This window comes from Triturus cristatus, chromosome 12 (assembly GCF_964204655.1).
Source record: "Triturus cristatus chromosome 12, aTriCri1.1, whole genome shotgun sequence".
NCBI classification, from domain to species: Eukaryota; Metazoa; Chordata; class Amphibia; order Caudata; family Salamandridae; genus Triturus; species Triturus cristatus.
The window spans coordinates 782,699,994-782,715,525 of record NC_140595.1 but is presented as its reverse complement, the minus strand read 5'-3'; the positions used below and the strand labels follow the sequence as shown (position 1 = coordinate 782,715,525).

Below are 15,532 nucleotides of genomic sequence, written 5' to 3'. Positions count from 1 at the left end.
TCTACAGGTCTCTGCAATACAACACAGTATTTCTTTAGGCCTCTGAATTACAGCACAGTATTTCTACAGACCTCTGTATTACCGCACAGTATTTCCACAGGCCTCTGCATTACCGCACAGTATTTCTATAGGCCTCTGTATTACCTCACAGTATTTCCACAGGCCTCTGCATTACCACATAGTATTTCTACAGGTCTCTGCAATACAACACAGTATTTCTTTAGGCCTCTGTATTACAGCACAGTATTTCTACAGGCCTCTGTATTACCGCTCAGTATTTCCACAGGCCTCTGCATTACCGCACAGCATTTTTAGAGTCCTCTGAATTACTGCACAGTAGTTCCACAGACCTCTAAATTACCGCACAGTATTTCAATAGGTATCTGCATTACCGCATAGTATTTCTACAGGTCTCTGCATTACAACACAGTATTTATTTAGGCCTCTGTATTACAGCACAGTATTTCCACAGGCCTCTGTATTACCGCACAGTATTTCCACAGGCCTCTGCATTACCGCACAGTATTTCTATAGGCATCTGCATTACCGCACAGTATTTCTACAGGTCTCTGCATTACAACACAGTATTTCTTTAGGCCTCTGTATTACAGCACAGTATTTCTACAGGCCTCTGCATTACCGCACAGCATTTTTTGAAGTCCTCTGAATTACTGCACAGTAGCTCCACAGACCTCTACATTACTGCACAGTAGTTCCACAGACCTCTGCATTACTGCACAGTATTTCTGCAGGCCTCTGTATTACCACACAGTATTTCCACAGGCCTCTGCATTACAGCACAGTATTTTTGCAGGCCTCTGCATTACCGCACTATTTCTGGAAGCTCCATCATTGTCTCCTCCCCCCCCCATTGTCTCTTTATTGCTTATGATACCGTTCAGATTTGTTTCGGGCTTCCGCAGTGACCCACCCACTCAGGGTGACAAATGCAAAAACAACAGTTGATAGACAGAATGCAGAACAATGTCATACATTCACCCCAGTACAGAGATCTGGGCCTAAATCCATCGTTTTTTTGCTCACCATGCCATTCCAGTTTGAACCCAGCCATATGCAAATCAGTCTTGACCCTGTGCCTCGTGGGTACTGTCCAGCCCGAACTGCCAAGCCAGGTCATCCCAGGACCGGAAACAAGCATCCTAGGACTGGTTTCGGGGTTTCACCCCTCTTCAGCCAGGATAGCTTGATACCAGTGGCATGGAGAACATGGGACCCACGTCTGGGCATACCCTTCCTACTCGGGGTGACAAATGCAAAAACAACAGTTGATGGACAGAATGCAGAACAATGTCATACATTCACCCCAGTACAGAGATCTGGGCCTAAATCCATCGTTTTTTTGCTCACCATGCCGTTCCAGTCTGGACCCAGCCATATGCAAATCAGTCTTGATCCTGTGCATCACTGTGCGACTGCCAAGCCAGGTCCTCCCTGGACTGGAAACAAGCATCCTAGGCACAGGGTCAAGACTGATTTGCATATGGCCAGGACTAAACTGGGGTGGCATGGTGAGCAAAAGAATGATGGATTTAACCTAGATCTCTTGACTGGGGGTGAATATTTTGATTTGTTCTGCATTCCGTCCATCAATAGTTCTTCTTGCATTTGCCACCCACTCAAGCATTTCTGCAGACCCCAGCTCTGCTCCCAGTATTTGTGTAGACCTCCAACACTGCTTTCCAGCAGTTCCGTGGGTGCCATCGTTACCCACCAAAGATTTCTGCAATCCCCAGCATTACCATACACTATTTATGCATTACTCAGCATTTCTCCAAGTATTTCTTCAACTGCAGCACTGCCTCGAAAAGCACTTGCAGGAGCCAGAATTACTTCACGATATTTCGTCAGGCCTCAGTATCAATACACGGTATTTATGCAATGCGAGCATTATCGTCATATATTTCAGTTGGCCCCTGCATTACCTCAGAGTATTTCTGCAAATACCAGTATCACCGCCACTCCTCCCTGTGGACTCGCCGCATTACTTCCTAGTCTTTCTTCGTGTCCCATTACGTCCTAGTGTTTCTACAGGTACCAGTACTTTGTAGTGTTTCTACAGGTACCATTTATTTCCACTGGATCCAGCATTACCTCACAGTATTTCTGCAAGTGGCAGTATTACAGTCATTCTTTCTGTGTGCTGCACAGCCACCTCCTAGTATTTCTACAGGTGCCATTGATTCCTAGTGTTTCCACAGGTGCCATTACTTCCTAGTCTTTCTACAGGTACCATTACTTCCTACTGTTTCTACAGGTAGCATTTATTTCCACTGGCTCCAGCATTACCTCACAGTATTTCTGCAAGAGGCAGTATTACATTCATTCTTCCTGTGTGCTGCACCGCCACCTCCTAGTATTTCTACAGGTGCCATTAATTCCTAGTGTTTCTGCAGGTGACGTTACTTCCTAGTGTTTACACAGGTACCATTACATCCTAGTGTTCTTACAGATACCTTTACTTCCTAGTGATTCTACAGGTACCATTTCTTCCTGGTGTTTCTACAGGTACCATTTCTTCCTGGTGTTTCTACAGGTACCATTTCTTCCTGGTGTTTCTACAGGTACCATTTATTTCCACTGGCTCCAGCCTTACCTCACAGTATTTCTGCAAGTGGCAGTATTACATTCATTCTTCCTGTGTGTTGCACCGCCACCTCCTAGTATTTCTACAGGTGCCAGTTCCCTAGTGTTTGTACATGCACCATTACTTCCTAGTGTTTCTACAGATGCCATTGATTCTTAGTGTTTCTACAGGTGACATTAATTCCTAGTGTTTCTACAGGTAACATTACTTTCTTGTGTTTCTACAGGTACCATTACTTTCAAGTGTTTCTACAGGTACCATTACTTACAAGTGTTTCTACAGTTGCCATTACTTCCTGATATTTCTACAGGTACCATTACTTCCTAGTGTTTCTACAGGTACCATGCCTTTATAGTGTTTCTACAGGTACCATTACTTTATAGTGTTTTTACAGGTACCGCCATTTCTTCCTGGGGGCTACAGCATTACTTCCTAGTTTTCCCGAGATACCATTACTTTCTAGTTTTTCTACATGTACCATTGCATTCTAGGGTTTCTACAGATGCCATTACTTCCCGATATTTCTACAGGAACCATTACTTCCTAGTGTTTCTACAGGTATCATTACTTTATAGTGTTTCTACAGATACCAGTACTTTAGAGTGTTTCTACAGATACCAGTACTATGTAGTGTTTCTACAGGTAGCATGTATTTCCACAGGCTCCAGCATTACCTCACAGTATTTCTGCAAGAGGCAGTATTACATTCATTCTTCCTGTGTGCTGCACCGCCACCTCCTAGTATTTCTACAGGTGCCATTAATTCCTAGTGTTTCTGCAGGTGACGTTACTTCCTAGTGTTTACACAGGTACCATTACATCCTAGTGTTCTTACAGATACCTTTACTTCCTAGTGATTCTACAGGTACCATTTCTTCCTGGTGTTTCGACAGGTACCATTTATTTCCACTGGCTCCAGCCTTACCTCACAGTATTTCTGCAAGTGGCAGTATTACATTCATTCTTCCTGTGTGTTGCACCGCCACCTCCTAGTATTTCTACAGGTGCCAGTTCCCTAGTGTTTGTACATGCACCATTACTTCCTAGTGTTTCTACAGATGCCATTGATTCTTAGTGTTTCTACAGGTGACATTAATTCCTAGTGTTTCTACAGGTAACATTACTTTCAAGTGTTTCTACAGGTACCATTACTTACAAGTGTTTCTACAGTTGCCATTACTTCCTGATATTTCTACAGGTACCATTACTTCCTAGTGTTTCTACAGGTACCATGCCTTTATAGTGTTTCTACAGGTACCATTACTTTATAGTGTTTTTACAGGTACCGCCATTTCTTCCTGGGGGCTACAGCATTACTTCCTAGTTTTCCCGAGATACCATTACTTTCTAGTTTTTCTACATGTACCATTGCATTCTAGGGTTTCTACAGATGCCATTACTTCCCGATATTTCTACAGGTACCATTACTTCCTAGTGTTTCTACAGGTATCATTACTTTATAGTGTTTCTACAGATACCAGTACTTTAGAGTGTTTCTACAGGTACCAGTACTATGTATTGTTTCTACAGGTAGCATGTATTTCCACAGGCTCCAGCATTACCTCACAGTATTTCTGCAAGAGGCAGTATTACCGTCATTCTTCCTGTGTGCTGCACCGCCACCTCCTAGTGTTTCTACATGTACCATTACTTCCTAGTGTTTCTACAGGTACCATTAGTTTCTAGTGTTTCTACAGGTAAAATTTCTTTCTAGTTTTACCATTACTTTCTAGTGTTACCATTACTTTCTAGTGTTTCTACAGGTACCATTACTTTCTAATGTTTCTACAGGTAACATTACTTTCTAGTGTTTCTACAGGTACCATTACTTTCAAGTGTTTCTACAGATGCCATTACTTCCTGATATTTCTACAGGTACCATTACTTCCTATTGTTTCTACAGGTACCATGCCTTTATAGTGTCTCTGCAGGTACCATTACTTTATAGTGCTGCTAGAGGTACCGCCATTTCTTCCTGCGGGCTACAGCATTACTTCCTACTGTTTCTATGAGTACCATTACTTCCTAGTGTTTCTACAGGTACCATTAATTTCTAGTTTTTCTACAGGTACCATTACTTTCTAGTGGGTCTACAGGTACCATTGCTTTCTAGTATTTCTACAGATACCACTTTCTACTGTTTCTACAGATGCCATTAATTCCCGATATTTCTACAGGTACCATTACTTTCTAGTGTTTCTACAGGTATCCTTACTTTATAGTGTTTCTACAGGTACCAGTACTTTATAGAGTTTCTACAGGTACAATTACTTCCTAGTGTTTCTACAGGTAGCATTTATTTCCAAAGGCTCCAGCATTACCTCACAGTATTTTTGCAAGTGGCAGTATTACCGTTATTCTTCCTGTATGCTGTACTGTCGCCACCTAGCCTTTCTACATGTGCCATTACTTCCTTGTGTTTCTACAGGTACCGCCATTTCTTCCTGCAGGCTACAGCATCACTTCTTAGTGTGATGCATGTACCATTACTTTCTAGTGTCTCTACAGGTACCGCCATTTCTTCCTGCGGGCTACAGCATTACTTCCCAGTGTTTCTCAGGTACAATTACTTCCTAGTATTTCTACAGGTACCATTACTTTCTAGTGTCTCTACAGGTACCACCATTTCTTCCTGCGGGCTACAGCATTACTTCCTAGTGTTTCTCAGGTACCATTACGTTCTAGTGTTTCTACAGGTAACATTGCTTTCAAGTGTTTCTACAGGTAACATTACTTTCTAGTGTTTCTACAGGTAACATTGCTTTCAAGTGTTTCAACAGGTACCACTACTTTCTAGTGTTTCTACAGATGCCATTACTTCCTATTTCTACAGGTACCATTACTTTCTAGTGTTTCTACAGGTACCATTACTTTCTAGTGTTTCTACAGATGCCATTACTTCCTATTTCTACAGGTACCATTACTTCCTGGTGTTTCTACAGGTATCATTACTTCCTAGTGTTTCTACAGGTACCACTACTTTCTAGTGTTTCTACAGATGCCATTACTTCCTGATATTTCTACAGGTATCATTACTTCCTAGTTTTTCTCAGGTACCATTACGTTCTAGTGTTTCTACAGGTACCATTACTTCCTGATATTTCTACAGGTACCATTACTTCCTAGTGTTTCTACAGGTATCAGTACTTCCTAGTGTTTCTACAGGTAACATTGCTTTCAAGTGTTTCAACAGGTACCACTACTTTCTAGTGTTTCTACAGATGCCATTACTTCCTATTTCTACAGGTACCATTACTTTCTAGTGTTTCTACAGGTACCATTACTTTCTAGTGTTTCTACAGATGCCATTACTTCCTATTTCTACAGGTACCATTACTTCCTGGTGTTTCTACAGGTATCATTACTTCCTAGTGTTTCTACAGGTACCACTACTTTCTAGTGTTTCTACAGATGCCATTACTTCCTGATATTTCTACAGGTATCATTACTTCCTAGTTTTTCTCAGGTACCATTACGTTCTAGTGTTTCTACAGGTACCATTACTTCCTGATATTTCTACAGGTACCATTACTTTCTAGTGTTTCTACAGGTAACATTGCTTTCAAGTGTTTCTACAGATGCCATTACTTCCTATTTCTACAGGTACCATTACTTCCTAGTGTTTCTACAGGTACCCCATTTCTTCCGGCGGGGTACAGCATTACTTCCTCGTGTTCCCGAGGTACCATGCATTTCCACAGGCTCCAGCGTTGCTACCTAGTATTTCTACAAGCCTTCACACTGCCTGCCAGCATCCCTACAGTTTAGGTGCCGGATTGCCAATGAATGTTTAATAGGGAAGTATTAATAACAAATAACAATACAGAGTATATGCCCACTCGATAGCAGGCAGTTCACCAGAAGGGGCACTGTGGGCGAAGGCATCTTACCTCTAGAATAAGGTTTCAGAAATCCTTCCGGGTCGTGACCTCATCCAGGTTCAAGGGCCCCATTGCATTCTGAAAATGAAACAAATATTGCTTTAGTGGGTTGTGTCCTCTCTGTGACGTCATCTATGTTGCACAGCGCCTCTCATACAATGAACAGCTCAGGGTAGGAGGGTGTCCTTTGCTTCTCCCGCACCCTTGTCATCAGACTGACTGGTATTTTTTGCGGCGGATTATAGCATCGGCCTTTGTTGAGAAACGTGCACCAAACTCACCTTTGAATTTGTTTTGGCGGCTATTTTTGAAAGAGGTGGAGAGAGTCGGGATACATACTGCCCATAAATCGAATCTCTCTTAATTAAAACCTGTTATTATTGCACAGTTTGTGGGCTCGCATTAGTCATCCTGTCAGGAGTTTCATGTATTTATGTTTGCAGCTTTATATAACGTGGACTTGGCCTAAAGGCCCTACAGCGCCTTCCATCAGAACCAGAACGTGAGAAGTTAAGTGAGTTGCCCAGAATCACAGGCTGATGAGCTGTGGCCGGGATTCGAACCTGGTCCGCAGCTCCAAGGTGGACAGCTCTAGCCGCTAGGCCGCAGGTGGCCCACCCAACCTTGAATCTGAGGCCATCGGATCTCTGCAGCAGGAGCATTAACCCGAAGCGCTATCTTACCCCAATGGAAAGAAGTGACTGAGGTGGACGGTGGCCGAGATCAGAGGGAGCGTCGAATTAGGGCTCTCTGGGTATACAACCTCCTCCCTCCCCTCCCCCCCTCCGGCTGAATCAGTATCCACTAGGGGTCGCTCTTTACAACCGCCGAAGCGAACCTAGTGCCCGGGGGCCAGTCGTGCAGTGCCTGTGACTCACACTGACCGTCAGTGAGAGACAGTGACTCACTCCGCGCCCTCCTGACTTCCTCTGACCTTCCGCCAGCACGACCAATCAATCTCTCAGGAGGAGACGAAAACACGCCAGTGCACAACTGGTGTCCACAGAGTGTACAGAGAGGCCAATCCTGCCCACTCTACAAAAATGACAATGGAGGCGCTGTGTTTTACTGTAACAGACTCACCCGCCACGGATGGCTACCAGGTCACAGCAGTGGCTATTACACCCCAAAAGTCAGAGGCTTCATCCCATGCTCGCCGGGTCCCACTGACTCCGTGAGACACAACCCTCAACACGTACAAGACCAGGATGCACCCCAAAAAAAATCAACGCACTAAGAAGAGTGGCAGACAGTACGCTCCTAAAGCCCAAAGGCTACGGGCCAGGCCCACGTCTGCTTATCTGCGTTGAAAATCTGTTTATTCACTTTTCTTGTTCTCCAAAAGCAGCATGCACAGGCAATTAACTTATGCTAATACGCAGAAAAACTGCAAGGCCACGAGCCATTCTTGACTCCCGTGACAAGGGCGCGCGGGCCCCTGCTCCTGGCTACGTAACTATTATGGGGTCTTGTGATCTCAGCAGCGCCGCGCCACACCCCTTCCACAGTTTGGGAGTTTAGAAAGAACAAAGCTGGCCAGAAGGGCTGACACACCTGAGGGGAGGGCGGTGGCTGGAAGCCGGCCAAAGTCTTACTCAAACTCGAATGCCTTCGCAGAATTTGGAGCCCGCCTGTGACTTTCTTTGTTGAGAGAGACTGCAGGGCTGAGAGCCTTCTGGAGGCTCTCAGGGGGGGAAAGATGGAAAATAAATGCCTCTGGATTAACAGATTGGTGTAGGGGCTTTGAAGAGGTTCATGTCTTGTTGGAAAGGGGACTATTTCTGGCATTTGCTCGGTGCGCATCATTACTTTAGGGTCCTTATAGGAAAAGGGATGGAGCGCAGTGAAATGTAACAAACCTTTACTCCCCAACACCTACTAGGAGATTCCGGGGCGCAACTGGCACGAATGGATGGTACTGTGGCCCCTCGATTCTCACTCGTGACCCATCTTCGCTCTCCGTTCGAGTGGAGATGGCACAGAGGTGGCATATGTAATGCGTATGATGTCACTCTGCTCTTCCCAACGAAGGGCCCAAGACGAGAATCAGAAGTGCATCATATTTCTGTGGCAGAACCCGGTGACTTCCTGAAACACCTCCTTAGGGTAGGGGGGCATTACCAGCGCTTCCAATGCCTCTCTGTTACCCCTTGCTCTACCCCGAAGGGAGAAGGGGGCATGAAAGGCTGGCGACATTACACGTACAGGAACGCAGTCAGTTGCCACATAAACTGCCCTGTCGCCTGTGGCTTCTCGATGGCGAAGATGCATCTGTGACGACTGTGCCCTTTCTAGGGACTGAGTGGGAGGGAGAGACGGCCAGGGGTATCATACCTGTTAGTCCAAAGCTTTTCCAATCTGTGCCTAAAATGGTGGCCGCCTCATCGCGTTGGGTGTCGTAGGCCGGCCGGTTGGCTCGGGGTGCTGATGTGCGCAGCAGTCGCGCTGCCAGGCCCTGCCCCCGGTAGCCTCGTCGCCATCGCATATACCCGCGGCCCGACAAACTTTGCGTCCATAGCGCGCGGCGCAGGCCCCTGAAGGAGCTCCGTGGGCGCGCTCCGGCGGCGTCCCCTCTGCGCTAGCACGGCCGGCTCCCTCCCTACGCACGCCGCCCCCACCGCCAGCCGCTCTCCATCCCCTCCCACCTCCCTCGCCACCCCGGCCTAACGGCTGCACGGAAAATATGACACAGAAAGGCTGATGGTGGGGATGTCGGTGCAGGAGAGAGCTTTGGGGCCGGGGGCATACCTGTCATCGGGCGGGCGGACCCGGGATGGGGCTGACGGGGCTGGTGGCACCGGCCGGCGGCAGCAGAGAGTGTGGTCGGTCGCCGGGAGTGTGTCATGTCCGTGCACGCACGGGGGAGGGGATGGTTCCGGTTACGGGGAGAAAGAAGCTACGGAGGCCGGTGCGGTGGGAGTTCGTGCACCCACTGAGAGGGGAAAGTCGCGAAGTTGGCGCGGTGCTTCGGACGCACCTTGTAGGACCGAGCTCTCGGAACGGGATGGGGAAGTTATGAGCCTCCACTCTGGGACGTGTCATAGGTTCAAGTGTCACAAAAGAGATGGGTTTCCAATTTACCATGACAACAAGACCCGGGTTCAAGTCCCCTAACAGAGAGGGATGCTCCAACAGGGCACGGGTTCAAGTCACAGGACAGGGATGGCACACCTCCGAACATTTTTGAAGTCTCCAAAGAGGGGGAGTTCGATCTTTTCTTTTTTTTGAGTGGGGGGGGGGGGTTATCGGTGGGGGGATTAAACCCATTGCAATCAATGGAGATGGGAACATTTTTTTTAAGAGCAAGGTAGCTTTTCAGGGCGGATATCCCATTTAAGTTTAAACGAGGAATTGTGCTTGTTCTTTAGGTAGAGAGGATGCCTCTGAGGAAAGTCACACAGTTCAAAGGAGGGTGAGCCGAGAGCTATGCATTTCAAGGCCGAGTAAAGGAGGCGACAGAGCATCACTACTGCAATATGACTGGGGTCGAGCCCCAAAAAACAAGGGGGGGGGGGGGGGGGTTGTGAACCAGTGCGCTCATGGAACACGGGTTCAAGCCCCATAAAAGTGACCAGAAATTCACAACTTGCTGTTTTATCCTTTTGTGGGTTTACAAAACCCACAAATGAGACTGGATTTGCGAACCATTGTATTGATGAAACCCAGGTTCAAGTCCCATAAGACTGATTGTCCTGTCAAAAGGCTGACTGCCTGACTCTGATATCCTGGACGTGTACTAGTCTTGGGCTTTCCTGTCACAAAGTATTGCATTCTGGGAGTTGTACTCTTGTTTTTCTTCCATTGAACTAATTGGTCGAGGATCGTGTGGTCAGAGCGTCTTCCAGCCCAAGCAGGCATCTGGCTTGCATTGAGATGCTTATAAGTTCTGGGCCATGCCAATAATGTTGTGAAGGTGGTCGAGAACCGGTCTTCTGCAACATGTGGTGTGTTTCACGTCACATGGTCCATGCTTCTAGAACTGGCCACAAGTTCTAAAGTGCAAGAGAAGCGGGTGCATATTCAAAAGCCACTGTGATGTGAAGTCAAGTTGGGATGACCAGCCATCCTGATCACGCCAGGGAGGTCCTGGCTTTTCACCATCTCTGCAGGCCTATTTCAATAACGTTGGCCTATCTCTTGGTTCTCAGAGAGAGTCGAGGGGACACAGAGGGTGGCAGCATGCCATGAGTTACAGTGCAGGGTAATTACTACGGTGCAGGGAAATTACCAGGGTGTAAAATTTCTATTTTACTCCCCTTAGTGCCTCATTGTCTGTTTTCTCTGTTGGGGAGCGCAGCCAATGACGGCATTCTGTGCCCCCTTGGTTGATGCAAAATTGTAGCCCTACTTCTGTTTGTGGAATGCCCTAACCAGTGCTTAATTTGAGCCGGTAGTTTACCATGCTCGGCACTGGCACTTAATTGTCATCACCACAGTTATGACACTCTGCCACATGGTGCTGCTGCTCATCTAATTTAGAGATGAACAGAACACCTGTTGTTTATGAATACAATATACATTAAAAAATACTAATCCCTGCCTCCTAGGCCATTCCTTTAGCTTTGGGGGCCTAGAATAATTTTAATTGTCACACTTGCACGCAATATCAATGGTTAGTAGTTGTTTTGGTAATGTCATTGGCAGCGATGACGGAGTAATGGGTGGTGCAAGGTGCAGTGGCCTCCTGGTCAGGGTCCTGGCACTTATTTTACAAATTAAGCACTGGTCTAACTTTTTAGTTTTCAAAACTCTGGTCACCCTAGCTTAAGTCCTATACATGAGATGGGATTTGCAAGCTGTGTGTCCAGCACTTCTCTGCTTTGAGTCCCTAAAAACAGATGAGGTGGGGTTTGTATGCAGCCTCTGATCGTTGTGGTACGGGTTCAAGGCCCATCATAAAAGAGGCGAGAGCAGGACTTAAAGTGGGGCGGGTCCTGCTGAGACTCCGACCTCGCAGTAAATAAAAAAGGGACTTTAAAACGGGTCTCTATTGGACCCTATTTTAATGACTTTACCGTAACATGCAAAATGGCCATTTATTTCTGAACAATGGCTTTTAAAATGGCTTTAAAAAAAAGAAAAACCCCTTAATGGGATCCATGTCAGCGATTCTGTCCCTATTTACATTTCACATGTTTTACTTCATATTGCATTCACTAAGAGTATTTGCTTTTTAGGTCTTGCCTGACCCAGCGCATGCGCTGGTCTGGCGAGACTTATTGAGGGGGCTCCAAAAAGTGCTACCAGGCCAGCCTAGAGCTACAGTGCATGTGCGCGGGCGCGCGCGTCGCGCTTTACCGCAATTACCTTTCACTTTCGCGGCCGCTTTGATGTTTGATCGCGATCACTTTCGCGGCCGCACTGCCGCTTTGATGTTTGATCGCGATCACTTTCACTTTCCCGGCCGCAAGGCCGCTTGGCATAGCCAATAGGTCTTGCTTTTGGGACCTTATAAGTATTAAGTTATGCAACTGTTGCATGGCTAAACACTTATAAGGTCCCAAAGGCGAGACCTATTGGCTATGCCAATGCTTGTTTCAAAATGCCTTCCTCCTGCATTTGTTCATGAATCGCATGATTCTTGTACAGTGCACACTTTAAACTGAGTCACCTCCACCTGTCTGAGTGAGTTCAGGCAATGGGTGGGTGTTTATGATGGGCCACGGTGGAGACCACTGAAGATGAGGCAGAAGGCAGTGTCAGTTTCTCACAGTGCCTCTCAGTGGGTAATAAGGGATGCACATACTACATGCCCATCCAATCTGTGGCCTCTCTCCACAGTGCACATAGTCATGGTTGCATATGTGCCAATTGTAATTGTAGGAAAGGGGGACTCAGTGAGTGAGTTGAGAGGCGGCGGAGGCGGCGGAGAAAGCAGAGAAAGCACCTACCTGGGACCTGCTGGCAGCGTACTCCTACACCCACGCTGTCAGCCTTGCTGCTGCCGTTCGCCATCCACGGCATTGCGGGACCCCGGACTACATTTCCCAGCCTCCTAAGCGCTACCGGGGCACTTCCGCCCACCGTCGCGCCAGGAGGCGTAGAAAAGCGCGACCCTCCCTCGGTGGAGCGGGGGACTCAGTGAGTGAGTTGAGAGGCGGCGGAGAAAGCAGAGAAAGCACCTACCTGGGACCTGCTGGCAGCGTACTCCTACACCCACGCTGTCAGCCTTGCTGCTGCCGTTCGCCATCCACGGCATTGCGGGACCCCGGACTACATTTCCCAGCCTCCTAAGCGCTACCGGGGCACTTCCGCCCACCGTCGCGCCAGGAGGCGTAGAAAAGCGCGACCCTTCCTCCGCGTCGTGGGACGCTCGCGGGCGGCGCCGGGAGAAGCCCGGGACAAGGGCGGGACCGTCTGTGGCCGTCAGTGGTCGGGCGGGCCACCTCTCTAACATTTTTATCTTGTCCGGGGTGAGTTTAAATTGTCTCCTATCATGGAGTTTGTTAATACTGGTATCACACAGGAGGATTTCCCGTTCCCCCCTGCTACATTTGAGTCCCTACTTGAAAATGCACTGAACTTGGTATCAAGTGAAATAGCTGACACTGAAAGAAGAATGTCTATGAGCTGCTCTAACAATATCATTCAGCCGACATCATTGTCAAATAGCCCTGGGATTCCACTATCACCAGCTGTTGTAATTACAAAACCGGTATTGGTACTAACATCACCCGTATCCCTGTTGTCTGAAATTGCTCCCACTATTACAATTGCCTCCCAGGATGATGTTATTAACTTGGGATCTACGGACACCAGCAATAAACAGGGAGGGGAAAAACGTAAAAGGGGCATTACCAAACCCAGTGCCAATAAAAGGAAACAACTTCCATCTAGCAAGAATCAGCCTACGCCTCAGAGCCTGTGGAATAAACAAAAATTTACTGGGGCACAAATTGCTCATGCTGTGGATAAAGACCCTGTGGTCGCGGATGATGATACTCCTACCGCAACCACTACTGACTCAAGTGGGACCTCTAACACTATATGGACCCAAACAACACTTATGGGAGATAATTATCATCTCTCGAAACAGAATGGGAACCTTATAGAAACTATAGTGGATACTATTTTTAATCGTCTAGAGAAGCAAATGATCAATCAGTTTAATAATGTTTTTAAAAGACTTCATAGATTAGATAACCTGGTTAGAAACGAAGAAGCAAAAAGAAAGGGGTCTGTCATCTTGGATCATATCAGAGCTGACCGTCTTGTAAAACAACTTGAATCTGTAAGCAACTCTCTGTCACTAAAGAAACAGGAAGTTCCCACTTTATCGGGCGGTGGCACGAGTAACCCTGGAATATCAGCCCACTCTTTTGTACTACCTACAATTCAACCCCGATCTGCTAATGGAGGGAAGAACATGATAAAATCTAATTTACCTCCCAAATCTACCCCAACGCCTGCACCTAGACAAACTGCCCCTTCCGTTAGTATTAATAAAAATGCCAGTAACCACAAAAACGGTTCCATCCAATCTATAACAGCTACAAGACCAACTGCTGTTAACAATAAAGGTACTGGGCAAGCAGGAACAAGCAAGCCTTTTAAACATCAAGGGCCTGCCTTACATTTGCCACCGGATGCTTGTCCCTTTGTTCTAGTCCTTGCAGGAGTACCACCGTTGAGGGAGGAACAGGGGGAATCATGGGTGCAACTGCAAAACAAATGTATAGACTGGCTAACTAAGCACAAAGGTGTCGGATTCGATATCTCAAGAGAGATTTTATCGGCTCGTAGGGTGTCTTGGGTCGGCCCCTTAATTAAAGATAAGGAAGGTGACTGTATCGTCCTCAATTTCAAAAACCCTGGTACTGTAAGACTTTTACTCAACAGGAATGGTAACTGCTCTGCCATTTCTACGGTTGTAACTATGTTACCTTTGAGTTACTTTTACAGACAACCTACAATGCAACCACGGCCACCCTTAATGCAATTTCAACCACCATCAATGCATTTCCAGTCACCCCCTTTGCAATTCCAGTCAACTTCATTCCCATTTAATATGTTTAACAGATTCGCACCTTTGTCAGATTTGGATATGTTAGACTGACCCTTATCGACTAATCCAGTCGAATTATCATTGGCATCAATCACTGAAACTCTGGAAGTCCCACAACCCTTGCCTTGGACTGTAGAGAGAGAAAAACCCACGAACCAAAGACTATTGCCCCAGGATTCCGAACTATCTTTTGTAAGTTGGAACATAGCGGGACTTAATACTAAAATGAAAATCAAAGAATGGTTAGAATGGGTTAAAAATAACTGTGACATACTGATGCTACAAGAGACTTGGTGTACAACTACACCTACAATGGAGGGTTTTTGTTGTTATAATTTAAAGGCTTCTACTTCACCTATGGGACGCCCCAATGGGGGTTTATCTATCTGGACTAAAATAAAATCCGGGGTACAAACCAAATTGATCCCTACTCCGGGTAAATGTTTTATGGCTATGAAGTACATCAACAGGATGAAATTATGCATAATTAATTTTTATAATAATGATTTTGTTACTCGTCCCAATGACAATTTTTTGTCATTGTTTAATTTTATTGATGAAATTATGGAGGGGCAGAAGTATGGGCTCTTTGATGGCATTTGCATCGGAGGGGATTTTAATGCTCATATGTACCGCAATAGTCCTTGTAGAAACGGTGAAGAGTTGGAAAACCATCTAGCCTCCCATGATTTAGTAAACGCAATGGAAATTGCTGGTTCTAGTGCAAACAACATATTAACACCTACATATATAGGCCAGGGCTGTGCTTCTACGATAGATTATATATTTATCTGTCCCACATTGTGTGACATAATTTTAAAAGCAGAAGTCATCTGTTCCGCATATAGTGATCACTACCCGCTTAGAATATACTTAGATAATCCACAGACCACGAAGGTTGCACCGAGAGCAGAGTTGGGGGCACAAAATCTGGTTTTATCTACTGATAGATTAAGATTAATATGGAAAGGGGTGGACAATAAAGACATTTTAGCCAGAGTAATTAAAAAATACCCTACGGTTGTAGAGACCTGTCTGTCG

The 15,532-nt window shown here is 46.2% G+C and overlaps 1 protein-coding gene across 2 annotated transcripts in view; it reads right to left on the bottom strand.

Annotated features, from left to right (window-relative positions):
• LOC146782829 (zinc finger and BTB domain-containing protein 4-like) overlaps positions 1–9,336 on the bottom strand; it is a 193,585-nt gene extending 184,249 nt beyond the window's left edge. Inside the window, exons 1-2 of one of the 2 annotated variants that reach the window (XM_085638076.1) lie at positions 9,235–9,336; positions 6,496–6,564 (exon numbers count right to left, since the gene is read on the bottom strand). The gene's annotated coding sequence lies outside the window, so the exon portion shown is untranslated. Of the gene's footprint in view, positions 1–6,495; positions 6,565–8,820; positions 9,063–9,234 lie in introns of those variants that run through there. The other variant, XM_085638074.1, reaches the window with a different exon arrangement.
• Positions 9,337–15,532: the final 6,196 nt, after the last annotated feature.